Raw genomic sequence first — 13,459 nt, forward strand, 5'->3', positions numbered from 1 at the left:
GAGGTTTGCTTGGAAAAAAAATATATATATATGTGCATATATATATACACACACACACACACACACACACACATATATATATAACACCACACACACATTTGTTTATATAATTAAATTCTAAACATTACTTTCAAAACTGTCTTACCCATTTTTGTTTCCTTTTGAGCTTTATTCTGTTCTCTTTTATCCATGTTACAATGGCCCTTTTATTGACATCACTATCGATAACCCCTGACATGTCCTCCCTCCCCCCAAAAAACTAAGGGAAAAAAAATCTTTGCAACAAGGAAGCATTGTCAAGCAAAATAATCACATTAATTTTCCAAAGAAGCTGTTCTCTTCCAAGTTACCAGTGACATGTAAAATACTAAATCTGATGATAATCTTTTCTTAGTCCAGGCTTCTTCTTTCTCCTGGGTTCTACTCCTTAGTCACCAAATGCCGATCAAACATTTTCACCTAGATATCCAAAAGGCATCTCAAAAACCCCATTACGAGACAAAGCTCATCTTCGCCTTCCCCATTCTTAACCTGTTTCTGCTGAGGCATCATTCTTCTTCTAGGCACTTGGGGTCACCTTCACTCTCACTTCCAACATACATATCACCAAGTACCAAGTCATGTCAATTCTATCTTTTTTCTATACTCACATGGCCTTCACTTTTCTCTCCTACCTAGACACTGAAATAGCCTCCTAATGGGGCTGTCTCCAATCTCTTTCCACTCCGATTCATCTTTCACACAGCTGATGAACACAGAACTAACAATGTCATGCCTCTGATCAAAAATCTCCAGTGGCCCCTGATTATTTGGTATTTAAAGTCCTTTTATCATCACGCTCCTGTCGACCTTCCAGGCTTATTTCACATTACTTCCCTTCATACACTCTGTGTTCCAGCTAAACTGGCCTACCTGCTGCAACCCACATTTGGTGTTCCAACTCTCACGCCAATGACTTTGCAGTGCGTTTCTCCCATGTCTGGGATGTACTGTCTCCCTCGTCCATACATCTTACAATCTCTCCCTTCACTTAGAACTCAGTCCAAGCGGTGCTTCTCCTAGCCCAGTAGAAACAAGCTCCCTGAGAGCAGAAGATGTTCTGTTTTTTTTGTCTTGGTATCCCCAGCACTCATAGCAGGCATTTAACAAAAGGAAGGGAGGGAGGAAAGGTTTGATTTCTGAAAAAGCAATTTTCAGTAAGTTTCAAAACAGTATTTTAATGATCATCAATTGTACTTCTAGGTTTTTTCAAACTTAAATCTTGGGGACAAAGCTCTGAGATCCTTCCCTGTTGTACTAGTCACTATAATGAGTCTACATAAATCTGAGGCTTCTTAGTACAAGGACTCCTTTATCTTAGCTTTTGACCTTTTCCCTGAGGTGCTCAAAACTATAAAGTGATAGCTGAGATTTTTGCTCTCTAGCTCCTCAGATCATTTTTTGCAAAAAGAAGAGCCATCAGCATTTCTGTGACATTTTAAAGTTATGTAATATTTCTCAAAGTTACAGCCAACCCTCAACTACCCGCTACAAACCGGAGTTGAGACAAAAAAGTTCACTGAAATTCATGATTCATAAATAATTTTTGCCAATAGTCACTAACCACCTCAAGCCTTTACCCAGAATTGCTTAGACAGCCTTGCTAATAAATACCCAAAGAATAACTGCTTAGCTCATCCAAATGTACTAGTTTATCCTCCTCAGTTGGGGGTACATCAGTGGAAATGGAAATAAGAACCTCAGTATCTTTTCCCCTTGCCACACAGTTAAGCTGTTCTAAGTTCCATGCAACAAGGCAAGTAGCTTCATCTAAAACTTTAACAAGCACAAAGGCTAACTGGACTGATTCTTTTCTCTTTCTCAACCCTTTTCACCCTCTAAGTTGAGGCATCTGAATTAGTTACGAAAAGATACAAAATCAGGAAAAGGGAAGCAGCAATAAACGTACTGATAATCTAACCAGACAAGCAATCGCCACCGCACTGACCTAAATGGGAAAAGCAGGTTCACTACTGGGGTTGAGCCCTTGGCAATACACCTGCATTGCTTAACAAATCATGTGATGAAATCATAAAAATTATTTTTGGTCTCAACTACAGTACACTGTGCTTTAGCAGTAGGCTCAAGTATATTTCACTTAGATGCTAATAACACAAACTAGATCAAGAAAAGGAAATATTCTACCTAACAAAGATTTTAAGGAAAAGCAATAAATCCAAAGTTACATTTGAATCGTGTGCATCTATAGCTGATTGGGTGACTGTCAAGGCTTAGAGGAAAAGAATAGAAGAGAAGCAAATTAATGTTACAGTAAACTCTGATAACACAATACTCTGGCAAACTCAGAAGGGTTAACAGCAGAAGGGAAGAGAAAAAGAAGGAATTAACTATACTTATATAATAAATTTATAGAACTATGTTGCTGGTATTGGGCTAAATGCTTTTTATAAAAATCATTTCAGAATCACTCAAGAGATGTTGGAGGCCAGCCACATTTACTCCTTCCTTTGTAAAAACATGACATATTCTGAAGGGTCCACGATAACAAAATCAGAGACATCCACAAGATAGCAATTTTCCACATGTAGATTAACTCACATGATTTAGCAGAGAGCACAGACCTTGGGAGTCAGAAATAATCTTGGTTCAAATACAAAGTCACTTATAGTCTCTTCATTTGTAAAATGGTGATAGTGTTTGTAATGCCTTCCTCACAAGGGTATTGTAAAAGTCAAGTGAGGTTTTATATAAAGTTCTTGGCCACAAGGAGCCACAGAAATGTCGACTGAAGTGATTATGAATGTTTGAGTAAAAGAATGCTGCTGAATTTCAAAGGACACCAAAGATAACTTTACTGAGAGCCTGATTTAATATTTAATTTTGTAGGAAAAAAGATGCAATTTATCATTTCAGTTTGGTGGGGACGCAAAGGACTTGCGAGACTGGATTGAATTCCTGCCTCTAGGACACAGACCTGACACTTCTGAAGAAAACAAGAAAAGTTTAAATTATATTTCATATGTTCTGTTTAAGGCATCTGATATGTTTTGGAAAGGGTGCTTCAAGAGTTAACCTTCAGATATACAGAAAAATCACACTACTCCAGCAAGTTGAGGTGTGGCATATGGTAAGAGGGAAAAAAAGCCTTTTCCAAGCTGCTTTTCTAACAACTGCTCTAAGGGACGACCTGGAAAAAAGGTACAAGGAAGTGAGTAGCAAGAGGCCAACTCCTCACCAGCTTGCTCAGGCCCCAAACACAAATGCAAGAGGACTTGAACCCTCTCACTCAGCAGCTTGCTGTTCTGATAGGGGGTTGCCTCCCCTGCTTTCTCCTCAGCAGCTGGCTGGTCACCCTCCTTGCCAGCTCAACTCAGCCATGGCAGCTAGGGCCTTGTTCACCATTCCTGGCCACTGCTCTCCTCTAGGCCCCACCTTAGAGCTCCAGAGACTGTCTTTTGCCTCAGTGTCCCCTTAGCATCATGCTAAGGTAGGTGCCTAATCAATGTTTATTGACTGACTTAAAAAATGCTTATTCATTCATTCCTACAGTATAGGGTTGAAGACCTTTAGCGTGAAAACAAGTCTCCCCACAACCTGGAAGTAGCTGGTCAGTCTTTTGGAAAATTCAGCTGTGTGGCTTTTTCACATTCTAAGCTAATGCTGAATACATGTGACCTAGTTACATTTAACAATATTCTGACAAGATCTTAAGGATGCTTACATAAACAGATTTCTATCATGTTTATGAAATGGATACCTTTAGGGCAGCTGGTAAAAAAAAGAAAGTCCAAGCCCAAATGCAAGCCTGGTGATTGCAGGAAAAGAGAGTTTGTTCAGACAACTACCACAAGCTCTTCCCCCACTATAAACTAAAAGAACTAAGAAAACATGTCTGAGCCAAAAAGACAAGCATACTTAGAGGGTTGGCTGTTCTATAATTTGGGGGTCCTATTGTGTTAAAGAGTTGATTATAGGGAATCCCTTAAAATATTACCAACAAATGCCATTGCCAGGTAGAGGCTCATTCACAACTCAGACCTTAGATCAGGGATTAAATTGGGTTCTGTGAACTTTAAAAAAATAATTATAACTATATTTTAATATAATTGATTTCCTTTATAATCATATGTATTTTATGTATTTAAAAACATTATTCTGAGAGGGGAGCCATAGGCTTTGGCTATATGACTATAAATTTTGGCAGCACAAAGGGGTCCATGGCACACAAAAGGTTAAGAACCCCTAGAATAAATGTACAGATTCCTATCATTTTTAACACTAAATTGGGAGAGCCAGCTCCTTTGCGAAACTGATTAAACCCAATTAGAATTATTCCTAAATGCCACATGACCAATGTGAGTTCATAGAAGCCAATACCTGAAACTATAACTTTTAAAAACAGTAGTTCAAGATACTCCACACAGTTTATATAGCAACCAAAACTGATCCCGAGTAAATACATACCATCTTTTCTATTACATGGCAAGAATAAAAACCCATTTATTATTTTCTCTTAGAATGTCTCTTTAAAAATTACCTTTTCAACAATAAGAATGTGCAACTCAACATTGCATAAGCAAAATTAAGCAGTATATTAACTTAAGTCTTTTCCATAATTTTCAGATTTGATCAGTAAACAATTTTAGATTTCAGTAATCAAATCCTTTTTTCATAAATTCTTGTGTAGACTTACTTACTTTTGTCACTTCCTCTGCCCAAATCTAGCCAGCATTAAAAATCAGAGAAAAATCATTGAATAGCATGAAAGAAAATTGTGATTAAACATTTTCTATATCAATGGATAGACAAATTAAAACGCTATTGCAGCATCCTTACCAGGACTATCTCTTTTTCCCCAGTTACTGAAATTTTAGGAGACTTAAACATTCTAACAACTTATTCAGTCCAATTTATAAAACATTCTTAAGTGATATGTATATTCAAATAAAACTATCACTTAAGTAACTCAATAATAAATTATAGCTCACAGAAAACAATTACTACATAGGAATTAATGAGAATTAGAACTCATTTTGGGCCAATTTTAAACTATTTCTAGGTCTAAGTTTCCTATCTATCAGCATGCCAAGCAATTGTCAAAATCCCTTTTGGCTCAAATCATGGATTTGTAATTAGATAAGATTAACATTGAGATGGGCTATAATTGGATACTTTACATTGATACTATGAACTTTAGAAGAGTAAACCCAAGATATAAAAATAACTTTCATATTAAAAAAAAGTTGGGGTATAAATATTGGAAACATGAGCTGCACAAATTCTATAAAAATTTTTAAAAAGCCTCTATAAACAGTTGGGAAAGGTTTGTTTTCCCCTTTTTAACCTAAGATCTTCAGCTAGATGATCTGACTTTCCTTCTGGCTCTAACACTCTATGAATACTAAAATTTACATACAAATTTTAGTATTATGACAAACATTTTCATACATTCACATTATCTACTAGATAGGACAATGAAAATAAGTAAATGTATTCTCTTGCTATTTGAAAAATACGCTGAGTTCTTAAGAAGGGCCTCAATAACTGAGGTAGTAGAAGACTGAAAATCATCACAAACTGTATGTGAAATTACTTTTTCTAATTATATTAAGCCTGAGCATTATGTGCAGTTTCCTTGCTTCCGGCAAAGCATTAATTTTTTAAAGTTGTCATGCCAAAAGTGGTCCTAACAATACTAGAGATTCTCTACTATTCCAGCTGGAGTAACATATGACCAGGCCATTATCCAACAGTCATGACTACTCAATAAGCACTTGTTGACTAACACTGGAACTTTGGGCTGCTTGCAGTTTTTAATACTTTAAGTTGAAATAATGTTCAATAAACATTTTTCAAAAGTTGTTTCCTCAGTGTCTCAAAAGACTACATGAAATTATAAAAAGTTAACCTTAAGGTTTAAAAAGAATTTTCCCCCAAACTGGGGTCAACATATATCCTACAGCAGAAATATGAGCTGCAAAGAAAATAGCAAAAAAAGAAAACAGCAAAAAAAAAAAAAAACCAAAAAACTTCTCAACAACTCACTTCTGGCTCCTTTGTAGACCCACAAGAGAGGAGCTGGGGTTGGGTAGGAGATGGGCAGCTGCTGGCTGAGTGCCTCCTTGTTGAGAGGCAGTGACAATATCCCAAATACTAGGATGGGAGAGAGAATGTTCTTATAACTAAGCAAAAATCAAATTCTAATGAAAACACTGGTCTACATATATCAAGGAATGCAATTTGACCAGTACAGGAAAAGGGTCTAAATTTGTCTTATTAAAATCCTTTCCCAAAATTTACAATACAGCAATTCAAATAAAACAACATCTTAATTTGTACAAGAAGAAAAGGCAGAAAAAAAGGCCTCTTTTAGTATATTATAGATTCTGACAACAACTGGCCTATAAATATACTGTTCAAAAGAGGATCAAAAGAAGAATTACTTCGATGACAATTTGTTAGAGTTTATTTTTGTATTATATGTAACTCTGAATGTCTAACTTCAGACTTGAAAATGGGAAGAGATGTTGAATAGCAAGAGAAGACAGTTCACTGAAGATGTAGAAAACATGGGAGGCCAACAAACCTTCAGCCATTTTACATGCAGCAAGTTGAGCATGTAAGATAAATTTACCATAATGTTATCTCCTTCAGGTACAGTCGAATTTAGTTGCTTAAGTGCACAGATAAGAGACAAAGAACATATTATAACAAATGAACACAGTGAAAGAGTTATCTCTTTTGTACAAACAACACTAACCAAGATGAACAGATAAAATGTCTTTTAGAAAGAGAGTAGCTATATATTGTGATGGCAGTCTGTGCTATTCCTGTAATTTTTATTTAGGAGACAAATTTTAAAATCACACCACTCTCTAATGGAGATCCAATATAAATCAAGATAATGTAGAAGAGTCTTGATTACAATCATCCCAAGACAGGCAAAAAGGCAGCTTTGGAAATACAAAACTTACAACAATCAACTTCTACGTCTGTTCTGCCTGGTCAAAGGTTTTCTATTCAAAGATAATTTTTCCACTATGAATAAATAATTTTAATACAATGTTATCTTTTAACCAGTTTCAGGCAGTTCTTAATATTCCCTAAGATAACATGAAATGCATGCATAGCCTTTCATTTTTATTAAATTAAAATTTTATTAAATGTACTCATGACAATCTGTGAGAATAGGTGCTGACATTCTAAATGTTTATAAAGTGCTCAATTTAGAAATTATAAAATCAGCCCAGTTAAAAAAATACAAAAAACGGGATTACAGCTTAGTATTAAGGTTGAAGACATTCTTTTCCATATTCATAACTTGGAAACCCAGAGCAATGATGAGCAGCACTCCAACGTAACTCAACTAAAGGGGTAAAAAGGGGTTGGAGATACATTCCCCAGTAGTTACTGAAGCACAGGAAAGCGAGCTCATGTATGTGGTAAAGGAAAAAGGTACAACTAGCTTTGCCTCTATCATAGAATTTTTATCACATTAAACCCCCCGCCAAATTGATAAAATTGCAATTTGTGACACTTTAAATGTTAAATTATTGTCAAAAGGTAGGTTTACTCTTACTCTTTCTAACCAGCAAACCTTGAGAAATGCCTTAGAAGCTTCCATTTGGGGCATCTTCATTCCTGAACACAAGTTGCTATCACATCAGAGGTCAAACATGTCAATGTTTCTAATAGGCAGAATCAGGTATCTAAAACTATATCCTAATAAAGCTTACAAAAATGCTTACACTGTGAAGTGCTATAAAAAGTAATATGATATCCCCTTGGAAGAAATATCCTTTAGTTAAAACAGCAGTATCTAGTTCATTTTTGAACGGTGTTCCAAAAAACACAAAATTTCTTCTCGGCAATTGAGACAAAGCACATTTTTGGCTTTTTGTGTCAATTGATATTATTAGATGGACAGAACAGGCACTTGGTCTCTGGGTGCTACACAAAAGTAAAATACATTCTGTATCTTAAAAGATCTAAACTATGGCAACCAGAAGGCCCAGGGTTGCCACTCTGATATGGGACTGGTCACTTGGGCCAAAGACTCTATAAATAAGCTCAATATGTTTACTCAGGGCATATATGGCTCAGAATCATAGTATCTTTTATTATTTTGATCAATAACTATTGAGAATATACAATTGCATAATATCCTGTGGACTATCAACATACAGGGACAAGACTGCAAATACTCACAGGCCTGTTAGAGATTCTGAGCTAGGAAGAAACTCGGAGATATAGTCCCACCTCTCCATTTAACATATGTGAAAACTGAGACCCAGAAAGGTAGAAAGTCATTAGCCCAGTCTTTCAAGGCAGGTAATGAGTGGTACATGTATCAAAGTCATAACAACATCTTAGGACTCTCAAAGATATAGCTACTCTTGGAGACTGATATGACAACTTACTTTAGAATCTAAGGTTAGACAGCTCCAGAATTACTCATTTGAAAAGATTAAAGGTTACTTCCTCATCTGTAAAATGAAGGCACTGGATCTGAGCTCTGAGATCCCTTCTAGCTCTAAATTTAAGATCCTAAGAAAGAGGAAAATGTAAAAAAAAAACCAACCCAGGAGAGCTTAAGAGCATCCATGAGTCCCAATCATAGTTCAGGCAGTTTGCCTTTTCTCTGGTGTTTGAAGGACAAGGGAAGTGCTCTAGGTTACTCTCTAAGACAATAAGCTGCAGACCTGCATTGGGAGAAGAGGTTCCTATGTTGATGAAGTTACAGGTCCAGTCCTTATTGTTAACCTTCTTGTTTGATCAGCTGATTCAAAGAAGACCTGAAAGATGAGTCTGACAAGGAAGAGGGGGAATACCTCTGCACACAGGATGAACGCTAGCGCTATCAGTGTGTCTATTAGCCCTGGGGTGTACAGCACTAGCTGGCCATTCCTCTGCCTCCCTCTTCTTCTTTAAACAAGAGTCTGAGGGGAGCCACAGGCTGTGTCCAGGAAACGAAGTGCTAGGAGAAAGTACATCCCTTTCCAAATGCAGACTTGGAATGGAGACCCGGGAAAGGAAGAGGGCAGCAGTGAGAAACCTGAAGGGGAAAACCAGGGAGCCCAAGTTCTCAGCTCACTGGGTTTAGGGGAAAGCTGGAGGAGGGCTCGCTTTGTCCCATGGCAGCAAAAAAAAAAAAAGGGGGGGGGGACTGAAAATGCCAAGCCCTGCTCAGAGACCATCATGGCAGAGCCATCCTTCTCCCTCTAGAATCCTGTGCTTCTCAGGCCTTTGTGTGTGAGCAGTCTAATCTTGAGCAAATAACATAATGTTCATTTTGGGGGGAGAGGGGAACCGATTCCACAGGGATATAAGTCTAGCAAATATCTCTTAAGCTATTGGCTAAAAATGTTAAGGCTTTGGAAATGTGGGTTCAAGTGTTGGTTCTACCATCGGATAACTTAACCATGGGCAAGCCACTTAATATCAACCTCAATTTTCTCATCTTAGAAATGAGAAGTTGAATTAAATAATCTCTATTCCAACCAATAATTTTTAAAAATCAAATTCTAAAGGACTGAAATTTCACTACCTCAGACTGCATCTTAAACATTCTGTTGACATTTCATTGAATCCATGATTTGCACTGTGATCCAAGATTAAAATTGCAGTCAACTTGGATTGCTAGCAACACTGAATTTTCCTACTAGCAAACTTGTTCTGCAAACGGATAGCTAATCTGACGATCTACAATTCCATGACACTGTAGAAATCCAAATCTGTCTAAGCACTTGGAATCAAGATTACAGACTTAAAAGTACATAAGGAAAAAAAAATCTTTGCTCAGACTGCACTCATGTTTATAAAGCTGAATCTAAGTTTGCACCATATCATAAGTTGCTAGATTTTGTTATTAATGACTTTCCTAGGGTATCTGTAAATTTGAGAAAGCTTGTACTAAGAATTTCCTCACAGTCAATTAAGAACTCACTTTTCAACCTGTATATATTTTCCACAAGTACTCTGTCCCTTTCCTCTTTCATTAAGTTACAACCTTAAGGGAATGAACTTTAACTTTCTGCTTCCTTTGCAGAATTAGCAAGCTCTGAGCTGTCCAATGATTTTCAAAGGGGCAAAGTTTCATTTGTAAGAAAATGCCTAAAGTCATGTGAATGTGGAAGAAAAAGTGAATTTTGCAGTAAAGTGATATCCCAAGAATTTTTGTAGTAGGTGTAAAAATTAATGAAATTACATAATAATAAGTTTGGTCCTAAACAGACCAAAAAAAAAATCTGTAACACCCTCAAAATGGCCTTACCTAGGCTTATTAGAATTTAAGTAAATAAGTGATTGGAAGGATATATCTCAAAGTAAAATGAATAGCTAACAGAATCCTAATTCCCATCCCTTCATATTAATCAATCTTAAAGCTGTGGGATACCTTCAAAGGGTTTCAAAATTGCTCACTAGCACCATTATTCAAACCCATAAGAGCAAAACTATCTAAAACCACTATCACAATTAACTTGCAAATATATTACTCTAGCAAGGCTTAATAACACAGCATTTTGAATGTAAAACTGTGCTTTCAATAACTCTTTAACTTGCATGTTATCTTAGAAACTGATAAATAGGTAAAAATGAATAAAATGAATATGCTTCAAAGGCAGTTAGGTAGCACAATAGATAGAATGTGGGCCTTGGGAGTCAGGAAGATACACTTACTGCATGACCCTGGGAAAGTGACTTAACTTCCATGTGTTTCAATTATCTCATTTACAAAATGGAGAAAACAGCAAGGCTCACCTCCCAGGGTGGTTGTGAAGGTCAAATGAGTTCACATGTGTAAACCATTTCTCAAGCCTTAAAGGCTACCTAAGTGCTAACAATCAGTATTATTATTTCAAAGGTCATAAGCACCAATAGGTTTTAAGCGTCAAAACTCAACTTATGCCATTGCTTGGTTAGGGGAAAAACCAGATCTTGTTCCGGTTTCCCTTTAGGTGCCATCTTCGGCAGTTATCAAGAAACACAAAACACAATGCTGGAGGCCCCTTTCTTTTGCATCCATTGATTTAAAAAAAGGGAAGACTAATTATTAAAGAAATGATGTCTCAGAGTTCTGATTCTTTTTTTAAGCAAGAAAACAACATGCAGCCAACATCATAACCACAATTCTCTGCTTCTCCTGCCCCAACAGTTCTAGATATTGTCCATTACCTTATTCTAACCATACCGGCCAGCAAAACCACAAGAGCAATGAAAGCTTCCTAAATCCTCAGAAGTATATGCAGAGTTTGTAATCTAGGATAATGAGTTTGGTTAATATCAAGTCCCTGATGATATTAGAATGCTTACTGAAAAATTACGTAGAAATGGATTTTTTCTAAATGAAATCATTTTTACTGCTGACCCATATTGTAATTTTAGAGATACATTTTTGTGAAGAAATTTGGGCCTTATGACAATCAAAAGTAGCACTAAAAACAGAGCAAATCTTTTTCTAAGTACATATTTAAGGGAAAATAAATTCTAATAAAAATGAACCCAACTTTGCATTAAATTTATTTATAGGACTTAAAAAGCTGTGGCAAAGCAACCACAACAGCTCTTGGGTGCCTTCTATCTTTGATGGTATGAGCATTCCATGGTTCCCTCAGTACCTAGCTAGCTTATCCTGGGTATACCATAACTGATGAAGTGAGTGTCGGCATGGGCACAGCACAAGACTTGTATTCAATGTCCTGGCCTCACTTTACTAGGGCAAACCCAGGCAAATAAATCACTTTTCTAAGCCTCAGTTCTCATGTTATATGGTAATACTATTCCTTACAGTGCCTTCTTTATAGAATCAATGAGATTATGTTTATAACATTTTACGGTTACAAAGTACCAATATAAATGTGAATTATTGCATATTTTTCATCTGGAAAAGGAAATCATCACTTTATGAAAGTTTTAGGCAAATGAGAGTTTTGCCTTGAAATCTAATTCTTATCTTCTCATTCCACAATTATCTCTGAATATATTTAGCCTGTCTTGGTAAAGTGATTTCTATTTCTATAAAAGTAAAATGTTTTTGGCTCTAAGTATTTTCGATATAATTTACAAAGCAAAAGTATCACAGCTATTCATCATGAAAAATACAAGAAATATACATACTCCTGAATTTCTGACTATTTGTACAATTCTTTTCAAGCACTATTCTGTAGGCAATCTAGAAAAACTGTAGAAAAAACTACATGTAAGAAACTTTTTTGCCAGTGACCTCAGAAATGCTCAGACTTCACTTTCATCTCTGCAGCTCTGCAGTTGGTACTTCCTCCTAACACAGAACTTCCAAAGGAAGGGAAGACATGAAATGTGTACAAGAAACTTCTTTTGCTCTCCCTAGAGTGGTATTCTTATGAGTTCTCATCAGAGGGTAATAATTACCATAGTTGAAAATCTTGGTCTACAAGCTCTGTTAGCCAATCTCAATATTTACAATGATGTAGTAACAAAATCTGTTTCTTAGTTGAAAAGTAATGTTTGATTAGTTTGTCGATTTGTCTAATGCAAATTTTTAGATGCTATAAAGCAAGTCATTTAATTTTATTCCCTTAGCTTATCCAACTATAAAAATGTAAAAAGCCTAAAAATCCTGCTGAGGTAGGTACATGAATTCCTTTGAGAATAGTTAATGTGTACAATCTCTGAATTACTGCATCAATAAACAAGTGTAACCTAACCTGAATGAAACCTTTTAAAAAAAAGCCACTTAACATAACTCGTACCTTTAATTAAGTATGTTCTTCAAAATGGGGTCATTTTCAATTAAGTGTCACAATAGCCTCCTAACATGACCATTGATCCAAACATTTTGGGGATTCTTCACTTGGCATTCAAGTTCAATGTGCCACAGCGCCGTGATATGTCAGACAAAAATGCTAAAGCAATGTTGGGCTATGCTAAGAACAACATCAGGGCCACTCAGGCCTAGGAGAGTGACAGTCCTGCTCTTTCCTGCCCCAGTCAAACACGTACAATGCTGGGTTCTCTTTGGGGCACCGCACAGATAAGCTAAAGAGTGTCCAGAATAGAACAAAAGTAGGTCTGTGAAAGGACTTGGGGATGTGTCATATAAGAACTTAAGGACCCAGAGAAGAGAAAACCTAAAAGAGACATGCAAATTGTCTTCAAGTCTTCGAAGGGCTGATCTGTGACAGAGGGACTAAGGTCTCTTCTTAGTCCCAGAGAACAGAATTTAAAGTGTGGGTGGAAGCAGCTGACAGACATGATTTTAGCTTCATGTAAAGAAAAAGGTACCAGTACAGCTACCTAAAGTGGACTGGGATGCCTCAAGTGCTAGTAAGTTCCCCCTTACTCCAGGTGTCTGGATATGGCCAAGGTTGTATGTGGTTGGACTACAGGGCCTCTGGGGTCCCTTCCAACCTTTGGTTCCATGTAAGGAAAAACTTAATACTTTGTAATCATACTTAAACGGACTCAGAAGACCCTGGCA

At 36.6% G+C, this 13,459-nt stretch overlaps 1 protein-coding gene across 1 annotated transcript in view; it reads right to left on the reverse strand.

Moving 5' to 3' along the window:
* SH3GLB1 (SH3 domain containing GRB2 like, endophilin B1) overlaps window positions 1-13,459 on the reverse strand; it is a 46,000-nt gene that overhangs the window by 6,841 nt on the left and 25,700 nt on the right. The window lies entirely within an intron of this gene.

This window comes from Trichosurus vulpecula, chromosome 4, assembly GCF_011100635.1.
Source record: "Trichosurus vulpecula isolate mTriVul1 chromosome 4, mTriVul1.pri, whole genome shotgun sequence".
In the NCBI taxonomy this organism is placed as follows: domain Eukaryota; kingdom Metazoa; phylum Chordata; class Mammalia; order Diprotodontia; family Phalangeridae; genus Trichosurus; species Trichosurus vulpecula.